The 18,249-nt window shown below is 44.7% G+C and overlaps 11 non-coding genes across 11 annotated transcripts; all 11 read right to left on the reverse strand.

Annotated features, from left to right (window-relative positions):
- Nucleotides 1-1,258: 1,258 nt before the first annotated feature.
- trnas-cga (transfer RNA serine (anticodon CGA)) lies at nt 1,259-1,340 on the reverse strand. Its single transcript has one exon. It is a non-coding gene; the product is annotated as a tRNA-Ser (tRNA).
- Nucleotides 1,341-3,386: 2,046 nt separating this feature from the next.
- On the reverse strand, nt 3,387-3,468 carry trnas-cga (transfer RNA serine (anticodon CGA)). The gene has a single exon. It is a non-coding gene; the product is annotated as a tRNA-Ser (tRNA).
- An 864-nt stretch (nt 3,469-4,332) lies between these two features.
- Nucleotides 4,333-4,414, reverse strand: trnas-cga (transfer RNA serine (anticodon CGA)). Its single transcript has one exon. It is a non-coding gene; the product is annotated as a tRNA-Ser (tRNA).
- Nucleotides 4,415-6,465: 2,051 nt separating this feature from the next.
- On the reverse strand, nt 6,466-6,547 carry trnas-cga (transfer RNA serine (anticodon CGA)). Its single transcript has one exon. It is a non-coding gene; the product is annotated as a tRNA-Ser (tRNA).
- A 2,046-nt stretch (nt 6,548-8,593) lies between these two features.
- trnas-cga (transfer RNA serine (anticodon CGA)) lies at nt 8,594-8,675 on the reverse strand. The gene has a single exon. It is a non-coding gene; the product is annotated as a tRNA-Ser (tRNA).
- Nucleotides 8,676-9,539: 864 nt separating this feature from the next.
- On the reverse strand, nt 9,540-9,621 carry trnas-cga (transfer RNA serine (anticodon CGA)). Its single transcript has one exon. It is a non-coding gene; the product is annotated as a tRNA-Ser (tRNA).
- A 2,051-nt stretch (nt 9,622-11,672) lies between these two features.
- On the reverse strand, nt 11,673-11,754 carry trnas-cga (transfer RNA serine (anticodon CGA)). The gene has a single exon. It is a non-coding gene; the product is annotated as a tRNA-Ser (tRNA).
- Nucleotides 11,755-13,800: 2,046 nt separating this feature from the next.
- On the reverse strand, nt 13,801-13,883 carry trnas-cga (transfer RNA serine (anticodon CGA)). Its single transcript has one exon. It is a non-coding gene; the product is annotated as a tRNA-Ser (tRNA).
- Nucleotides 13,884-14,747: 864 nt separating this feature from the next.
- On the reverse strand, nt 14,748-14,829 carry trnas-cga (transfer RNA serine (anticodon CGA)). Its single transcript has one exon. It is a non-coding gene; the product is annotated as a tRNA-Ser (tRNA).
- A 2,051-nt stretch (nt 14,830-16,880) lies between these two features.
- trnas-cga (transfer RNA serine (anticodon CGA)) lies at nt 16,881-16,962 on the reverse strand. Its single transcript has one exon. It is a non-coding gene; the product is annotated as a tRNA-Ser (tRNA).
- Nucleotides 16,963-17,694: 732 nt separating this feature from the next.
- On the reverse strand, nt 17,695-17,776 carry trnas-aga (transfer RNA serine (anticodon AGA)). Its single transcript has one exon. It is a non-coding gene; the product is annotated as a tRNA-Ser (tRNA).
- Nucleotides 17,777-18,249: the final 473 nt, after the last annotated feature.

Genomic DNA, 18,249 nt, shown 5'->3' on the forward strand with positions numbered 1-18,249 from the left:
AACCCCTGAAGTATATTCAATATGCTATATACCTGCACAGATGCTTGGCCACTTCCGATCTTGCTTGCAGCTATATTTATTGTTAATGTGGTGCCAGAGGATATGCATGGGTTTTGCAATAGCAACACGACTACAGCAAATTATTATTAATAATATTACTATTATATCTAAATTGGAAGTTGTGAAATGTATTATACTTTGCTTTGTATAATGTACATTTGAATTTGTAATTTTTGATGCCTTGTACTGAACTGTATTATTGCACTTTGTATTGCACTTATGTTCTAAGTCACCCTGGATAAGGGCGTCTGCCAAGAAATAAAATAAAATAAAAAAATAATAATAATATAAATGCTGATTAGTCAGGTCAAACCGTTACGGGGTTTCATGTCAGATGTCACCCTCTTATTAGCCTGTATATTTTTGGTAATGGAAAATCAAACCATTTAATCAAACCATCTACGTGCCCTTTGACCTTTCTCTTTGTGGAAACCCATGTATGCAAGTGGGAACAGTGAATGCTATTTGTGATGATGCATAACTGATGCTTTTCCACGACTCCGACACACTTTCACTGACAGCAATTAGACTGTGACTAAAATCAAGCAAATGCAAAGCACAGGAACACTTAATGACACCCCTAGCTTGATTCTAATCCACAAAGAGTTTCCAGTCTTTGTCAGAGGGATCAAGGATAACACAACACTGTCTATCGGGTCTTTGTGTTGGCAGGCTTTGCAGTGTGAGCAGCAGGGCTGTAGGGTGTCACTCCTGAAGCACAAAGCCAACCCCAACCTGATGGACGTCAGTGGGAACTCGCTCCACCATTTTGCTGCCCTCGTACCTTCTGTTTCGCTGGCTGCCCACCTGGGGCTGCAATCGATGCCAAGAATAAGGTACGGCTTTATCCCTCTGTGGCATGTGTGCCTTAATGGCGTGGAACTCCATGTTAATACACAGTAAAACATACACTACTGGTCAAAAGTTTTAGAACAGCCCATTTGTCCAGTTTGTATTGAAATGTAAGCAGTTCAAGTCCAGTGAATAACCTGAAATGGTACAAAGGTAAGCGCTAAACTGCCAGAGGTTAAAAACAAGTTCAGGTTCCCAAAAACTGAACATTAATGTCCATTTCAGAGTTACACACTGTGTTACTACACCCTGTTAAGCATTATTTGGCAGTGTTACACACAGCTTCTGTGCATAGAACTGACACTGTACTTGTAAATACTTCTGTGTTTTCAATAAATCGATCGTGCGTCACGAACAGGATTCGAACCTGTGCAGGGAAACCCCATTGGATTTCGAGGCCAACGCCTTAACCTCTCGGCCACCGTGACTGTTCCTGTTACTGTTCCTGTTCCTACACCCTCTTAAGCATTGTTTGTCAGTGTGACGCAGCTCCTGTGCATTGAAGTGACACTGTGTTCCTACAATGCGCACATCGTTTGAAAGCTCATTCTCTTGGCTACCAGCGCGTCTCATTCTCACTCGGTTTCAACCGGATTTATTTGCAAATAGTCTTGTTTTGTTCAGAACAGCCTAACTATTAATCCAGTGTATATTATTTGATGTTCTGGTTCAGATTCAGTGATGTAAACTCGTTGTGTATTAGTACACTGTTTTCCATCCTGACATGTTGAGCTGTGTTCCTCCGCATGTTGTTCCTCCGCTGTGAGACACAGGGCTGGCATCGATGCCAAGAATAAGGTACGGCTTTATCCCTCTGTGGCATGTGTGCCTTAATGGCGTGGAACTCCATGTTAATACACAGTAAAACATACACTACTGGTCAAAAGTTTTAGAACAGCCCATTTTTCCAGTTTGTATTGAAATGTAAGCAGTTCAAGTCCAGTGAATAACCTGAAATGCTACAAAGGTAAGCGCTAAACTGCCAGAGGTTAAAAACAAGTTCAGGTTCCCAAAAACGGAACAATAATGTCCATTTCAGAGTCATATACTAAGAAAGTGTCCAATGGAGAGCAGGTCATTCGACCCATCCTGCTCGCTTGGTTTTAAGGAGCACTGTGCAGTAGTGGTTAGGGCTCTGCACTCATCACTGGCAGGGTGTGGGTTCAAATCCTGGCTGGGTCAGTGCTGTTGTACTCTTGAGCAAGATATCTCACTGAGGTTACAGCTGTATAAATGCATATACATGTAAGTCACCCTGGATAAGAGCATCTACTAAATGAAAATTAATGTAGAATGTATCTGTTAATAACTAAGTGATCAAGCATCTGATTTGAAGGCTTGGATCAAGTCCCCACGTAGTCTCCTCTGTTCCAGGGTGAAAAGGTTCAGTTCCTCAGTCTCTCAGTAGGACATTCCCTTCAGACCTGGAATAAGTCTGGTTGCTCTCCTCTGAACTGCCTCTAGAGCAGCGATATCTTTCTTGAAGTGTGGAGCCCAGAACTGTCCACAGTATCCAGATGAGCTCTAGTGCATTGTACAGTCTGAACATCACTGCCCTTGTTCTCAATTCTACACTTTTGACAATATACCCTAGCATCGTGTTTGCCTTTTTTATTGCTTCCCCACACTGTTTGGCTGGAGAAAGTGAGGAGTCCACGTAGACTCCTAGGTCTTCTGCAACAGAATTCCTGCTAGTCCTTGACTAAATCTCCTCTCTACAACCTGCTTACTTTCACCACTGAACTGACTTCAACTGAGGCAAACTACAGACAATGCTAACTTCAATTACGGCAAACTTAAAACAACGTGAGCAATGCTAAGTGTTGGGGTAAAATTGCCCCCCATGTATTGTACATACACTTTCCAGTAAGTTACTAGTTCAAACTTGCTCTTATAAGGGTTTCCTTGTTCTTATTAGGATTTCTGTGCTCAGACTGATCTGTGTGGCAGATGGAGATAATTTCTACTGCTGTGGACATTGTTTAGTTAACGATCCAAAACTATATAACACGTTCTTATCAGTATAGTGTGTGCTTTGTCCTTGTTTCCAGTGCTTCCATGTCTGGATGAAATATTGTTTCCCTAATTATAAAGATACCTCATGAATTATTGCTTCCCGTGTCTCAGAACTGCCCCGGGACACGTCAAGAAAATATCATCCAGGTTCGGGACGGCCCCGAACCTCCTTTGAAATATTTCTTGTAGGTGTATAAAAGGCAGTGTGAAACTTTCAATAAACGAACAGACTTCATGTCAGTGACTTTACTTCATGAGCCTGTCTCCTGCTGAGAGTCTCCTCTGTTACTGGAAACGCTCACTGGGGTGCCTGATTCACTGGGATCCGAAGGGTTGCTTCAGCTGAAGCGTTGTACCTTAACACTAAGACTGGTCTGAAACTAGTCAAACAACAAGACAGCTGCCTCTCACCTGTGGCAACCTGTAAGTACTTCTGTGTTTTCAATAGAGTGACCAACCGTCACGAACAGGATTCGAACCTGTGCGGGGAAACCCCATTGGATTTCGAGTCCAACGCCTTAACCTCTCGGCCACCGTGACTGTGAAAACAATGAAAAATAATGTCAAATGTGTCCATTAATATCTAAGTGATCATGGATCCTATCCCGTCTGTTTTTGAATGTTCCCAAATTGCCTCTTCAGCCACATCGCTGGGGAGTTTGTTCAGATTGTGACGCCTCTCTGTGTGAAGAAGTGTCTCCTGTTTTCTGTCTTGAATTCCTTGAAGCCCAATTTCCATTTGTGTCCCCGGGTGCGAGTGTCCCTGCTGATCTGGAAAAGCTCCTCTGGTTTGATGTGGTCGATGCCTTTCATGATTTTGAAGACTTGGATCAAGTCCCCACGTAGTCTCCTCTGTTCCAGGGTGAAAAGGTTCAGGTCCTCAGTCTCTCAGTAGGACTTTCCCTTCAGACCTGGAATAAGTCTGGTTGCTCTCCTCTGAACTGCCTCTAGAGCAGCGATATCTTTCTTGAAGTGTGGAGCCCAGAACTGTGCACAGTATCCAGATGAGCTCTAACTAGTGCATTGTACAGTCTGAACATCACTGCCCTTGTTCTCAATTCTACACTTTTGACAATATACCCTAGCATCGTGTTTGCCTTTTTTATTGCTTCCCCACACTGTTTGGCTGGAGAAAGTGAGGAGTCCACGTAGACTCCTAGGTCTTCTGCAACAGAATTCCTGCTAGTCCTTGACTAAATCTCCTCTCTACAACCTGCTTACTTTCACCAACTCAGCAGCTGGACTGAACTGACTTCAACTGAGGCAAACTACAGACAATGCTAACTTCAATTACGGCAAACTTAAAACAACGTGAGCAATGCTAAGACTGGTCTGAAACTAGTCAGCTGCCTCTCACCTGTACCAAACTATAAATACTTCTGTTTTCTCAGTAGAGTGATCATCCGTCACGAACAGGATTCGAACCTGTGCAGGGAAACCCCATTGGATTTCGAGTCCAACGCCTTAACCTCTCGGCCACCGTGACTGTTCCTGTTCCTGTTCCTACACCCTCTTAAGCATTGTTTGTCAGTGTGACGCAGCTCCTGTGCATTGAAGTGACACTGTGTTCCTACAATGCGCACATCGTTTGAAAGCTCATTCTCTTGGCTACCAGCGCGTCTCATTCTCACTCGGTTTCAACCGGATTTATTTGCAAATAGTCTTGTTTTGTTCAGAACAGCCTAACGATTAATCCAGTGTATATTATTTGATGTTCTGGTTCAGATCCAGTGATGTAAACTCGTTTTCCATCCTGACATGTTGAGCTCTCTACGGGTGTGTGTTGCTTCTACCAAAACGTGGATGGTCTTGTTTTGATCAGTAGACTGTCTTGTTCCAGAATATGTCATAATTGTAAATATTTTCTGAGATTTTGTATTCCAAGTATCCCCCACCCCCCCATTTTAGAATCAGAGGACTGGATGGGGGGAGTTTTTTCTCTGCTGCTTAATAAATTGAATACCTCGGCCTGGACCAAAGTATGAATATGGAGCTCATGACGGTTCAATGTCTTGTCAGTGTCGCAGTGGTACAGAATGAACTGTATTTCTATAATGCATATTGAAGTTGAGTCTTTTCCTGTAATGAGACGATTGTGTTTTTCTCAGGACCCGTCTGATGATCGCAGCCAGCAGTGGACTCCGGCCCATGATCTGCGTTCTTTTAAATTACCGTGCAGACGTATCGATAAAGCACAGCGGGGGACGGGCCGCTGAGATCCACGCTCTGGCCAATGGACTGCATGGGTGAGACTGTTCTGGAAATAAACTCTCATCAAGTTTTTGAAACGTTCATTAGCGTTTGTGAGAAATCGTCCTAATGAGTCGGATGAGTGACGGGGGTCTCCTCTTCAGTGCTGCTGCTCTGTCCCTCTCACAGGAAGACAACGTGTCTGTTTAAGAAAGACCTTCCCCTTTTCTTTTGCTTTCCAGCTGCTCAAATCGAATTGGGACCGAGAGCAGACCTCCGCAGTGTCCGTCACACAGCGAGGGACAGGAGGCCGAGCCGCAGAGCGAGCCCTCGGCTCTGGAGGAGAGCCTGCCGGAGCGACTGGCCCAGCCCAGAGCGAGAAGCTGCTCCTGCGCCAGCAGCTGGAAGCAGCTCAGAACGAGGGCCCGGTCCAGGAGAAGGCCATGGCCGAGGAGCAGGAGCGCCTCAGAGACATCCTGACATCAGCAGCCGGGCCCTCCTGGCCAGGAACAGAAAGCTGCGGGAGATCGCCGAGCGGAAGAGCGAGCAGTCGGACAGAGAGGTGGGCGCCCAGAAGCTCCTCACAATAGAGCTCTTCATACCTGGGGACTGACTGCAAGTACCTGACACAGTTGTAGAGAGGCTTTATTTTCCAGGATCAGTTGTCCTAGACCAGTGGTTCTCAATCCAGCCGAGCTCTCAATTACTTAATTGAACCCTTAATTGAAGTAATCATGTCCTAAATCAGAGCCATTTCATTATTTTTATCAGTAGGAGTTTAAAGTTAAATATAAGATTGTAGAAGGAACTGATCTTATTACGGAACCAAATATTTATGGTTACACAATTTAAAGATTCAAATGTAATCAGATCTCTTCAATTAAGGGTTCAATTTAGTAATTGAGAGCTCATTTGGAACAGAAACCCGTTAGACATTGTTCCTCCGCTGTGAGACACAGGGCTGGCATCGATGCCAAGAATAAGGTACGGCTTTATCCCTCTGTGGCATGTGTGCCTTAATGGCGTGGAACTCCATGTTAATACACAGTAAAACATACACTACTGGTCAAAAGTTTTAGAACAGCCCATTTGTCCAGTTTGTATTGAAATGTAAGCAGTTCAAGTCCAGTGAATAACCTGAAATGGTACAAAGGTAAGCGCTAAACTGCCAGAGGTTAAAAACAAGTTCAGGTTCCCAAAAAACGGAACATTAATGTCCATTTCAGAGTTACACACTGTGTTACTACACCCTCTTAAGCATTATTTGGCAGTGTTACACACAGCTTCTGTGCATAGAACTGACACTGTACTTGTAAATACTTCTGTGTTTTCAATAAATTGATCATGCGTCACGAACAGGATTCGAACCTGTGCAGGGAAACCCCATTGGATTTCGAGTCCAACGCCTTAACCTCTCGGCCACCGTGACTGTTCCTGTTACTGTTCCTGTTCCTACACCCTCTTAAGCATTGTTTGTCAGTGTGACGCAGCTCCTGTGCATTGAAGTGACACTGTGTTCCTACAATGCGCACATCGTTTGAAAGCTCATTCTCTTGGCTACCAGCGCGTCTCATTCTCACTCGGTTTCAACCGGATTTATTTGCAAATAGTCTTGTTTTGTTCAGAACAGCCTAACTATTAATCCAGTGTATATTATTTGATGTTCTGGTTCAGATTCAGTGATGTAAACTCGTTGTGTATTAGTACACTGTTTTCCATCCTGACATGTTGAGCTGTGTTCCTCCGCATGTTGTTCCTCTGCTGTGAGACACAGGGCTGGCATCGATGTCAAGAATAAGGTACGGCTTTATCCCTCTGTGGCATGTGTGCCTTAATGGCGTGGAACTCCATGTTAATACACAGTAAAACATACACTACTGGTCAAAAGTTTTAGAACAGCCCATTTTTCCAGTTTGTATTGAAATGTAAGCAGTTCAAGTCCAGTGAATAACCTGAAATGCTACAAAGGTAAGCGCTAAACTGCCAGAGGTTAAAAACAAGTTCAGGTTCCCAAAAACGGAACAATAATGTCCATTTCAGAGTCATATACTAAGAAAGTGTCCAATGGAGAGCAGGTCATTCGACCCATCCTGCTCGCTTGGTTTTAAGGAGCACTGTGCAGTAGTGGTTAGGGCTCTGCACTCATCACTGGCAGGGTGTGGGTTCAAATCCTGGCTGGGGCAGTGCTGTTGTACTCTTGAGCAAGATATCTCACTGAGGTTACAGCTGTATAAATGCATATACATGTAAGTCACCCTGGATAAGAGCATCTACTAAATGAAAATTAATGTAGAATGTATCTGTTAATAACTAAGTGATCAAGCATCTGATTTGAAGGCTTGGATCAAGTCCCCACGTAGTCTCCTCTGTTCCAGGGTGAAAAGGTTCAGGTCCTCAGTCTCTCAGTAGGACATTCCCTTCAGACCTGGAATAAGTCTGGTTGCTCTCCTCTGAACTGCCTCTAGAGCAGCGATATCTTTCTTGAAGTGTGGAGCCCAGAACTGTCCACAGTATCCAGATGAGCTCTAGTGCATTGTACAGTCTGAACATCACTGCCCTTGTTCTCAATTCTACACTTTTGACAATATACCCTAGCATCGTGTTTGCCTTTTTTATTGCTTCCCCACACTGTTTGGCTGGAGAAAGTGAGGAGTCCACGTAGACTCCTAGGTCTTCTGCAACAGAATTCCTGCTAGTCCTTGACTAAATCTCCTCTCTACAACCTGCTTACTTTCACCACTGAACTGACTTCAACTGAGGCAAACTACAGACAATGCTAACTTCAATTACGGCAAACTTAAAACAACGTGAGCAATGCTAAGTGTTGGGGTAAAATTGCCCCCCATGTATTGTACATACACTTTCCAGTAAGTTACTAGTTCAAACTTGCTCTTATAAGGGTTTCCTTGTTCTTATTAGGATTTCTGTGCTCAGACTGATCTGTGTGGCAGATGGAGATAATTTCTACTGCTGTGGACATTGTTTAGTTAACGATCCAAAACTATATAACACGTTCTTATCAGTATAGTGTGTGCTTTGTCCTTGTTTCCAGTGCTTCCATGTCTGGATGAAATATTGTTTCCCTAATTATAAAGATACCTCATGAATTATTGCTTCCCGTGTCTCAGAACTGCCCCGGGACACGTCAAGAAAATATCATCCAGGTTCGGGACGGCCCCGAACCTCCTTTGAAATATTTCTTGTAGGTGTATAAAAGGCAGTGTGAAACTTTCAATAAACGAACAGACTTCATGTCAGTGACTTTACTTCATGAGCCTGTCTCCTGCTGAGAGTCTCCTCTGTTACTGGAAACGCTCACTGGGGTGCCTGATTCACTGGGATCCGAAGGGTTGCTTCAGCTGAAGCGTTGTACCTTAACACTAAGACTGGTCTGAAACTAGTCAAACAACAAGACAGCTGCCTCTCACCTGTGGCAACCTGTAAGTACTTCTGTGTTTTCAATAGAGTGACCAACCGTCACGAACAGGATTCGAACCTGTGCGGGGAAACCCCATTGGATTTCGAGTCCAACGCCTTAACCTCTCGGCCACCGTGACTGTGAAAACAATGAAAAATAATGTCAAATGTGTCCATTAATATCTAAGTGATCATGGATCCTATCCCGTCTGTTTTTGAATGTTCCCAAATTGCCTCTTCAGCCACATCGCTGGGGAGTTTGTTCAGATTGTGACGCCTCTCTGTGTGAAGAAGTGTCTCCTGTTTTCTGTCTTGAATTCCTTGAAGCCCAATTTCCATTTGTGTCCCCGGGTGCGAGTGTCCCTGCTGATCTGGAAAAGCTCCTCTGGTTTGATGTGGTCGATGCCTTTCATGATTTTGAAGACTTGGATCAAGTCCCCACGTAGTCTCCTCTGTTCCAGGGTGAAAAGGTTCAGGTCCTCAGTCTCTCAGTAGGACTTTCCCTTCAGACCTGGAATAAGTCTGGTCGCTCTCCTCTGAACTGCCTCTAGAGCAGCGATATCTTTCTTGAAGTGTGGAGCCCAGAACTGTACACAGTATCCAGATGAGCTCTAACTAGTGCATTGTACAGTCTGAACATCACTGCCCTTGTTCTCAATTCTACACTTTTGACAATATACCCTAGCATCGTGTTTGCCTTTTTTATTGCTTCCCCACACTGTTTGGCTGGAGAAAGTGAGGAGTCCACGTAGACTCCTAGGTCTTCTGCAACAGAATTCCTGCTAGTCCTTGACTAAATCTCCTTTCTACAACCTGCTTACTTTCACCAACTCAGCAGCTGGACTGAACTGACTTCAACTGAGGCAAACTACAGACAATGCTAACTTCAATTACGGCAAACTTAAAACAACGTGAGCAATGCTAAGACTGGTCTGAAACTAGTCAGCTGCCTCTCACCTGTACCAAACTATAAATACTTCTGTTTTCTCAGTAGAGTGATCATCCGTCACGAACAGGATTCGAACCTGTGCGGGGAAACCCCATTGGATTTCGAGTCCAACGCCTTAACCTCTCGGCCACCGTGACTGTTCCTGTTCCTGTTCCTACACCCTCTTAAGCATTGTTTGTCAGTGTGACGCAGCTCCTGTGCATTGAAGTGACACTGTGTTCCTACAATGCGCACATCGTTTGAAAGCTCATTCTCTTGGCTACCAGCGCGTCTCATTCTCACTCGGTTTCAACCGGATTGATTTGCAAATAGTCTTGTTTTGTTCAGAACAGCCTAACGATTAATCCAGTGTATATTATTTGATGTTCTGGTTCAGATCCAGTGATGTAAACTCGTTTTCCATCCTGACATGTTGAGCTCTCTACGGGTGTGTGTTGCTTCTACCAAAACGTGGATGGTCTTGTTTTGATCAGTAGACTGTCTTGTTCCAGAATATGTCATAATTGTAAATATTTTCTGAGATTTTGTATTCCAAGTATCCCCCACCCCCCCATTTTAGAATCAGAGGACTGGATGGGGGGAGTTTTTTCTCTGCTGCTTAATAAATTGAATACCTCGGCCTGGACCAAAGTATGAATATGGAGCTCATGACGGTTCAATGTCTTGTCAGTGTCGCAGTGGTACAGAATGAACTGTATTTCTATAATGCATATTGAAGTTGAGTCTTTTCCTGTAATGAGACGATTGTGTTTTTCTCAGGACCCGTCTGATGATCGCAGCCAGCAGTGGACTCCGGCCCATGATCTGCGTTCTTTTAAATTACCGTGCAGACGTATCGATAAAGCACAGCGGGGGACGGGCCGCTGAGATCCACGCTCTGGCCAATGGACTGCATGGGTGAGACTGTTCTGGAAATAAACTCTCATCAAGTTTTTGAAACGTTCATTAGCGTTTGTGAGAAATCGTCCTAATGAGTTGGATGAGTGACGGGGGTCTCCTCTTCAGTGCTGCTGCTCTGTCCCTCTCACAGGAAGACAACGTGTCTGTTTAAGAAAGACCTTCCCCTTTTCTTTTGCTTTCCAGCTGCTCAAATCGAATTGGGACCGAGAGCAGACCTCCGCAGTGTCCGTCACACAGCGAGGGACAGGAGGCCGAGCCGCAGAGCGAGCCCTCGGCTCTGGAGGAGAGCCTGCCGGAGCGACTGGCCCAGCCCAGAGCGAGAAGCTGCTCCTGCGCCAGCAGCTGGAAGCAGCTCAGAACGAGGGCCCGGTCCAGGAGAAGGCCATGGCCGAGGAGCAGGAGCGCCTCAGAGACATCCTGACATCAGCAGCCGGGCCCTCCTGGCCAGGAACAGAAAGCTGCGGGAGATCGCTGAGCGGAAGAGCGAGCAGTCGGACAGAGAGGTGGGCGCCCAGAAGCTCCTCACAATAGAGCTCTTCATACCTGGGGACTGACTGCAAGTACCTGACACAGTTGTAGAGAGGCTTTATTTTCCAGGATCAGTTGTCCTAGACCAGTGGTTCTCAATGCAGCCGAGCTCTCAATTACTTAATTGAACCCTTAATTGAAGTAATCATGTCCTAAATCAGAGCCATTTCATTATTTTTATCAGTAGGAGTTTAAAGTTAAATATAAGATTGTAGAAGGAACTGATCTTATTACGGAACCAAATATTTATGGTTACACAATTTAAAGATTCAAATGTAATCAGATCTCTTCAATTAAGGGTTCAATTAAGTAATTGAGAGCTCATTTGGAACAGAAACCCGTTAGACATTGTTCCTCCGCTGTGAGACACAGGGCTGGCATCGATGCCAAGAATAAGGTACGGCTTTATCCCTCTGTGGCATGTGTGCCTTAATGGCGTGGAACTCCATGTTAATACACAGTAAAACATACACTACTGGTCAAAAGTTTTAGAACAGCCCATTTGTCCAGTTTGTATTGAAATGTAAGCAGTTCAAGTCCAGTGAATAACCTGAAATGGTACAAAGGTAAGCGCTAAACTGCCAGAGGTTAAAAACAAGTTCAGGTTCCCAAAAAACGGAACATTAATGTCCATTTCAGAGTTACACACTGTGTTACTACACCCTCTTAAGCATTATTTGGCAGTGTTACACACAGCTTCTGTGCATAGAACTGACACTGTACTTGTAAATACTTCTGTGTTTTCAATAAATTGATCATGCGTCACGAACAGGATTCGAACCTGTGCAGGGAAACCCCATTGGATTTCGAGTCCAACGCCTTAACCTCTCGGCCACCGTGACTGTTCCTGTTACTGTTCCTGTTCCTACACCCTCTTAAGCATTGTTTGTCAGTGTGACGCAGCTCCTGTGCATTGAAGTGACACTGTGTTCCTACAATGCGCACATCGTTTGAAAGCTCATTCTCTTGGCTACCAGCGCGTCTCATTCTCACTCGGTTTCAACCGGATTTATTTGCAAATAGTCTTGTTTTGTTCAGAACAGCCTAACTATTAATCCAGTGTATATTATTTGATGTTCTGGTTCAGATTCAGTGATGTAAACTCGTTGTGTATTAGTACACTGTTTTCCATCCTGACATGTTGAGCTGTGTTCCTCCGCATGTTGTTCCTCTGCTGTGAGACACAGGGCTGGCATCGATGTCAAGAATAAGGTACGGCTTTATCCCTCTGTGGCATGTGTGCCTTAATGGCGTGGAACTCCATGTTAATACACAGTAAAACATACACTACTGGTCAAAAGTTTTAGAACAGCCCATTTTTCCAGTTTGTATTGAAATGTAAGCAGTTCAAGTCCAGTGAATAACCTGAAATGCTACAAAGGTAAGCGCTAAACTGCCAGAGGTTAAAAACAAGTTCAGGTTCCCAAAAACGGAACAATAATGTCCATTTCAGAGTCATATACTAAGAAAGTGTCCAATGGAGAGCAGGTCATTCGACCCATCCTGCTCGCTTGGTTTTAAGGAGCACTGTGCAGTAGTGGTTAGGGCTCTGCACTCATCACTGGCAGGGTGTGGGTTCAAATCCTGGCTGGGGCAGTGCTGTTGTACTCTTGAGCAAGATATCTCACTGAGGTTACAGCTCTATAAATGCATATACATGTAAGTCACCCTGGATAAGAGCATCTACTAAATGAAAATTAATGTAGAATGTATCTGTTAATAACTAAGTGATCAAGCATCTGATTTGAAGGCTTGGATCAAGTCCCCACGTAGTCTCCTCTGTTCCAGGGTGAAAAGGTTCAGGTCCTCAGTCTCTCAGTAGGACATTCCCTTCAGACCTGGAATAAGTCTGGTTGCTCTCCTCTGAACTGCCTCTAGAGCAGCGATATCTTTCTTGAAGTGTGGAGCCCAGAACTGTCCACAGTATCCAGATGAGCTCTAGTGCATTGTACAGTCTGAACATCACTGCCCTTGTTCTCAATTCTACACTTTTGACAATATACCCTAGCATCGTGTTTGCCTTTTTTATTGCTTCCCCACACTGTTTGGCTGGAGAAAGTGAGGAGTCCACGTAGACTCCTAGGTCTTCTGCAACAGAATTCCTGCTAGTCCTTGACTAAATCTCCTCTCTACAACCTGCTTACTTTCACCACTGAACTGACTTCAACTGAGGCAAACTACAGACAATGCTAACTTCAATTACGGCAAACTTAAAACAACGTGAGCAATGCTAAGTGTTGGGGTAAAATTGCCCCCCATGTATTGTACATACACTTTCCAGTAAGTTACTAGTTCAAACTTGCTCTTATAAGGGTTTCCTTGTTCTTATTAGGATTTCTGTGCTCAGACTGATCTGTGTGGCAGATGGAGATAATTTCTACTGCTGTGGACATTGTTTAGTTAACGATCCAAAACTATATAACACGTTCTTATCAGTATAGTGTGTGCTTTGTCCTTGTTTCCAGTGCTTCCATGTCTGGATGAAATATTGTTTCCCTAATTATAAAGATACCTCATGAATTATTGCTTCCCGTGTCTCAGAACTGCCCCGGGACACGTCAAGAAAATATCATCCAGGTTCGGGACGGCCCCGAACCTCCTTTGAAATATTTCTTGTAGGTGTATAAAAGGCAGTGTGAAACTTTCAATAAACGAACAGACTTCATGTCAGTGACTTTACTTCATGAGCCTGTCTCCTGCTGAGAGTCTCCTCTGTTACTGGAAACGCTCACTGGGGTGCCTGATTCACTGGGATCCGAAGGGTTGCTTCAGCTGAAGCGTTGTACCTTAACACTAAGACTGGTCTGAAACTAGTCAAACAACAAGACAGCTGCCTCTCACCTGTGGCAACCTGTAAGTACTTCTGTGTTTTCAATAGAGTGACCAACCGTCACGAACAGGATTCAGAACCTGTGCGGGGAAACCCCATTGGATTTCGAGTCCAACGCCTTAACCTCTCGGCCACCGTGACTGTGAAAACAATGAAAAATAATGTCAAATGTGTCCATTAATATCTAAGTGATCATGGATCCTATCCCGTCTGTTTTTGAATGTTCCCAAATTGCCTCTTCAGCCACATCGCTGGGGAGTTTGTTCAGATTGTGACGCCTCTCTGTGTGAAGAAGTGTCTCCTGTTTTCTGTCTTGAATTCCTTGAAGCCCAATTTCCATTTGTGTCCCCGGGTGCGAGTGTCCCTGCTGATCTGGAAAAGCTCCTCTGGTTTGATGTGGTCGATGCCTTTCATGATTTTGAAGACTTGGATCAAGTCCCCACGTAGTCTCCTCTGTTCCAGGGTGAAAAGGTTCAGGTCCTCAGTCTCTCAGTAGGACTTTCCCTTCAGACCTGGAATAAGTCTGGTCGCTCTCCTCTGAACTGCCTCTAGAGCAGCGATATCTTTCTTGAAGTGTGGAGCCCAGAACTGTACACAGTATCCAGATGAGCTCTAACTAGTGCATTGTACAGTCTGAACATCACTGCCCTTGTTCTCAATTCTACACTTTTGACAATATACCCTAGCATCGTGTTTGCCTTTTTTATTGCTTCCCCACACTGTTTGGCTGGAGAAAGTGAGGAGTCCACGTAGACTCCTAGGTCTTCTGCAACAGAATTCCTGCTAGTCCTTGACTAAATCTCCTTTCTACAACCTGCTTACTTTCACCAACTCAGCAGCTGGACTGAACTGACTTCAACTGAGGCAAACTACAGACAATGCTAACTTCAATTACGGCAAACTTAAAACAACGTGAGCAATGCTAAGACTGGTCTGAAACTAGTCAGCTGCCTCTCACCTGTACCAAACTATAAATACTTCTGTTTTCTCAGTAGAGTGATCATCCGTCACGAACAGGATTCGAACCTGTGCGGGGAAACCCCATTGGATTTCGAGTCCAACGCCTTAACCTCTCGGCCACCGTGACTGTTCCTGTTCCTGTTCCTACACCCTCTTAAGCATTGTTTGTCAGTGTGACGCAGCTCCTGTGCATTGAAGTGACACTGTGTTCCTACAATGCGCACATCGTTTGAAAGCTCATTCTCTTGGCTACCAGCGCGTCTCATTCTCACTCGGTTTCAACCGGATTGATTTGCAAATAGTCTTGTTTTGTTCAGAACAGCCTAACGATTAATCCAGTGTATATTATTTGATGTTCTGGTTCAGATCCAGTGATGTAAACTCGTTTTCCATCCTGACATGTTGAGCTCTCTACGGGTGTGTGTTGCTTCTACCAAAACGTGGATGGTCTTGTTTTGATCAGTAGACTGTCTTGTTCCAGAATATGTCATAATTGTAAATATTTTCTGAGATTTTGTATTCCAAGTATCCCCCACCCCCCCATTTTAGAATCAGAGGACTGGATGGGGGGAGTTTTTTCTCTGCTGCTTAATAAATTGAATACCTCGGCCTGGACCAAAGTATGAATATGGAGCTCATGACGGTTCAATGTCTTGTCAGTGTCGCAGTGGTACAGAATGAACTGTATTTCTATAATGCATATTGAAGTTGAGTCTTTTCCTGTAATGAGACGATTGTGTTTTTCTCAGGACCCGTCTGATGATCGCAGCCAGCAGTGGACTCCGGCCCATGATCTGCGTTCTTTTAAATTACCGTGCAGACGTATCGATAAAGCACAGCGGGGGACGGGCCGCTGAGATCCACGCTCTGGCCAATGGACAGCATGGGTGAGACTGTTCTGGAAATAAACTCTCATCAAGTTTTTGAAACGTTCATTAGCGTTTGTGAGAAATCGTCCTAATGAGTTGGATGAGTGACGGGGGTCTCCTCTTCAGTGCTGCTGCTCTGTCCCTCTCACAGGAAGACAACGTGTCTGTTTAAGAAAGACCTTCCCCTTTTCTTTTGCTTTCCAGCTGCTCAAATCGAATTGGGACCGAGAGCAGACCTCCGCAGTGTCCGTCACACAGCGAGGGACAGGAGGCCGAGCCGCAGAGCGAGCCCTCGGCTCTGGAGGAGAGCCTGCCGGAGCGACTGGCCCAGCCCAGAGCGAGAAGCTGCTCCTGCGCCAGCAGCTGGAAGCAGCTCAGAACGAGGGCCCGGTCCAGGAGAAGGCCATGGCCGAGGAGCAGGAGCGCCTCAGAGACATCCTGACATCAGCAGCCGGGCCCTCCTGGCCAGGAACAGAAAGCTGCGGGAGATCGCTGAGCGGAAGAGCGAGCAGTCGGACAGAGAGGTGGGCGCCCAGAAGCTCCTCACAATAGAGCTCTTCATACCTGGGGACTGACTGCAAGTACCTGACACAGTTGTAGAGAGGCTTTATTTTCCAGGATCAGTTGTCCTAGACCAGTGGTTCTCAATGCAGCCGAGCTCTCAATTACTTAATTGAACCCTTAATTGAAGTAATCATGTCCTAAATCAGAGCCATTTCATTATTTTTATCAGTAGGAGTTTAAAGTTAAATATAAGATTGTAGAAGGAACTGATCTTATTACGGAACCAAATATTTATGGTTACACAATTTAAAGATTCAAATGTAATCAGATCTCTTCAATTAAGGGTTCAATTAAGTAATTGAGAGCTCATTTGGAACAGAAACCCGTTAGACATTGTTCCTCCGCTGTGAGACACAGGGCTGGCATCGATGCCAAGAATAAGGTACGGCTTTATCCCTCTGTGGCATGTGTGCCTTAATGGCGTGGAACTCCATGTTAATACACAGTAAAACATACACTACTGGTCAAAAGTTTTAGAACAGCCCATTTGTCCAGTTTGTATTGAAATGTAAGCAGTTCAAGTCCAGTGAATAACCTGAAATGGTACAAAGGTAAGCGCTAAACTGCCAGAGGTTAAAAACAAGTTCAGGTTCCCAAAAAACGGAACATTAATGTCCATTTCAGAGTTACACACTGTGTTACTACACCCTCTTAAGCATTATTTGGCAGTGTTACACACAGCTTCTGTGCATAGAACTGACACTGTACTTGTAAATACTTCTGTGTTTTCAATAAATTGATCATGCGTCACGAACAGGATTCGAACCTGTGCAGGGAAACCCCATTGGATTTCGAGTCCAACGCCTTAACCTCTCGGCCACCGTGACTGTTCCTGTTACTGTTCCTGTTCCTACACCCTCTTAAGCATTGTTTGTCAGTGTGACGCAGCTCCTGTGCATTGAAGTGACACTGTGTTCCTACAATGCGCACATCGTTTGAAAGCTCATTCTCTTGGCTACCAGCGCGTCTCATTCTCACTCGGTTTCAACCGGATTTATTTGCAAATAGTCTTGTTTTGTTCAGAACAGCCTAACTATTAATCCAGTGTATATTATTTGATGTTCTGGTTCAGATTCAGTGATGTAAACTCGTTGTGTATTAGTACACTGTTTTCCATCCTGACATGTTGAGCTGTGTTCCTCCGCATGTTGTTCCTCTGCTGTGAGACACAGGGCTGGCATCGATGTCAAGAATAAGGTACGGCTTTATCCCTCTGTGGCATGTGTGCCTTAATGGCGTGGAACTCCATGTTAATACACAGTAAAACATACACTACTGGTCAAAAGTTTTAGAACAGCCCATTTTTCCAGTTTGTATTGAAATGTAAGCAGTTCAAGTCCAGTGAATAACCTGAAATGGTACAAAGGTAAGCGCTAAACTGCCAGAGGTTAAAAACAAGTTCAGGTTCCCAAAAACTGAACATTAATGTCCATTTCAGAGTTACACACTGTGTTACTACACCCTCTTAAGCATTATTTGGCAGTGTTACACACAGCTTCTGTGCATAGAACTGACACTGTACTTGTAAATACTTCTGTGTTTTCAATAAATTGATCGTGCGTCACGAACAGGATTTGAACCTGTGCAGGGAAACCCCATTGGAATTCTAGTCCAACGCCTTAACCTCTCGGCCACCGAGACTGAGAAAATAATGAAAAATAATGTCAAATGTGTCAATTAATAACTAAGTGATCAAGGATCCTATCCAGTCTGTTTCTGAATGTTCCCAAATTGCCTCTTCAGCCACATCGCTGGGGAGTTTGTTCAGATTGTGACGCCTCTCTGTGTGTCTCCTGTTTTCTGTCTTGAATGCCTTGAAGCCCAATTTCCATTTGTGTCCCCGGGTGCGTGTGTCCCTGCTGATCTGGAAAAGCTCCTCTGGTTTGATGTGGTCGATGCCTTTCATGATTTTGAAGACTTGGATCAAGTCCCCACATAGTCTCCTCTGTTCCAGGGTGAAAAGGTTCAGGTCCTCAGTCTCTCAGTAGGACATTCCCTTCAGACCTGGAATAAGTCTGGTCGCTCTCCTCTGAACTGCCTCTAGAGCAGCGATATCTTTCTTGAAGTGTGGAGCCCAGAACTGTCCACAGTATCCAGATGAGCTCTAACTAGTG

Source organism: Amia ocellicauda, chromosome 16 (genome assembly GCF_036373705.1).
Source record: "Amia ocellicauda isolate fAmiCal2 chromosome 16, fAmiCal2.hap1, whole genome shotgun sequence".
Classification (NCBI taxonomy): domain Eukaryota; kingdom Metazoa; phylum Chordata; class Actinopteri; order Amiiformes; family Amiidae; genus Amia; species Amia ocellicauda.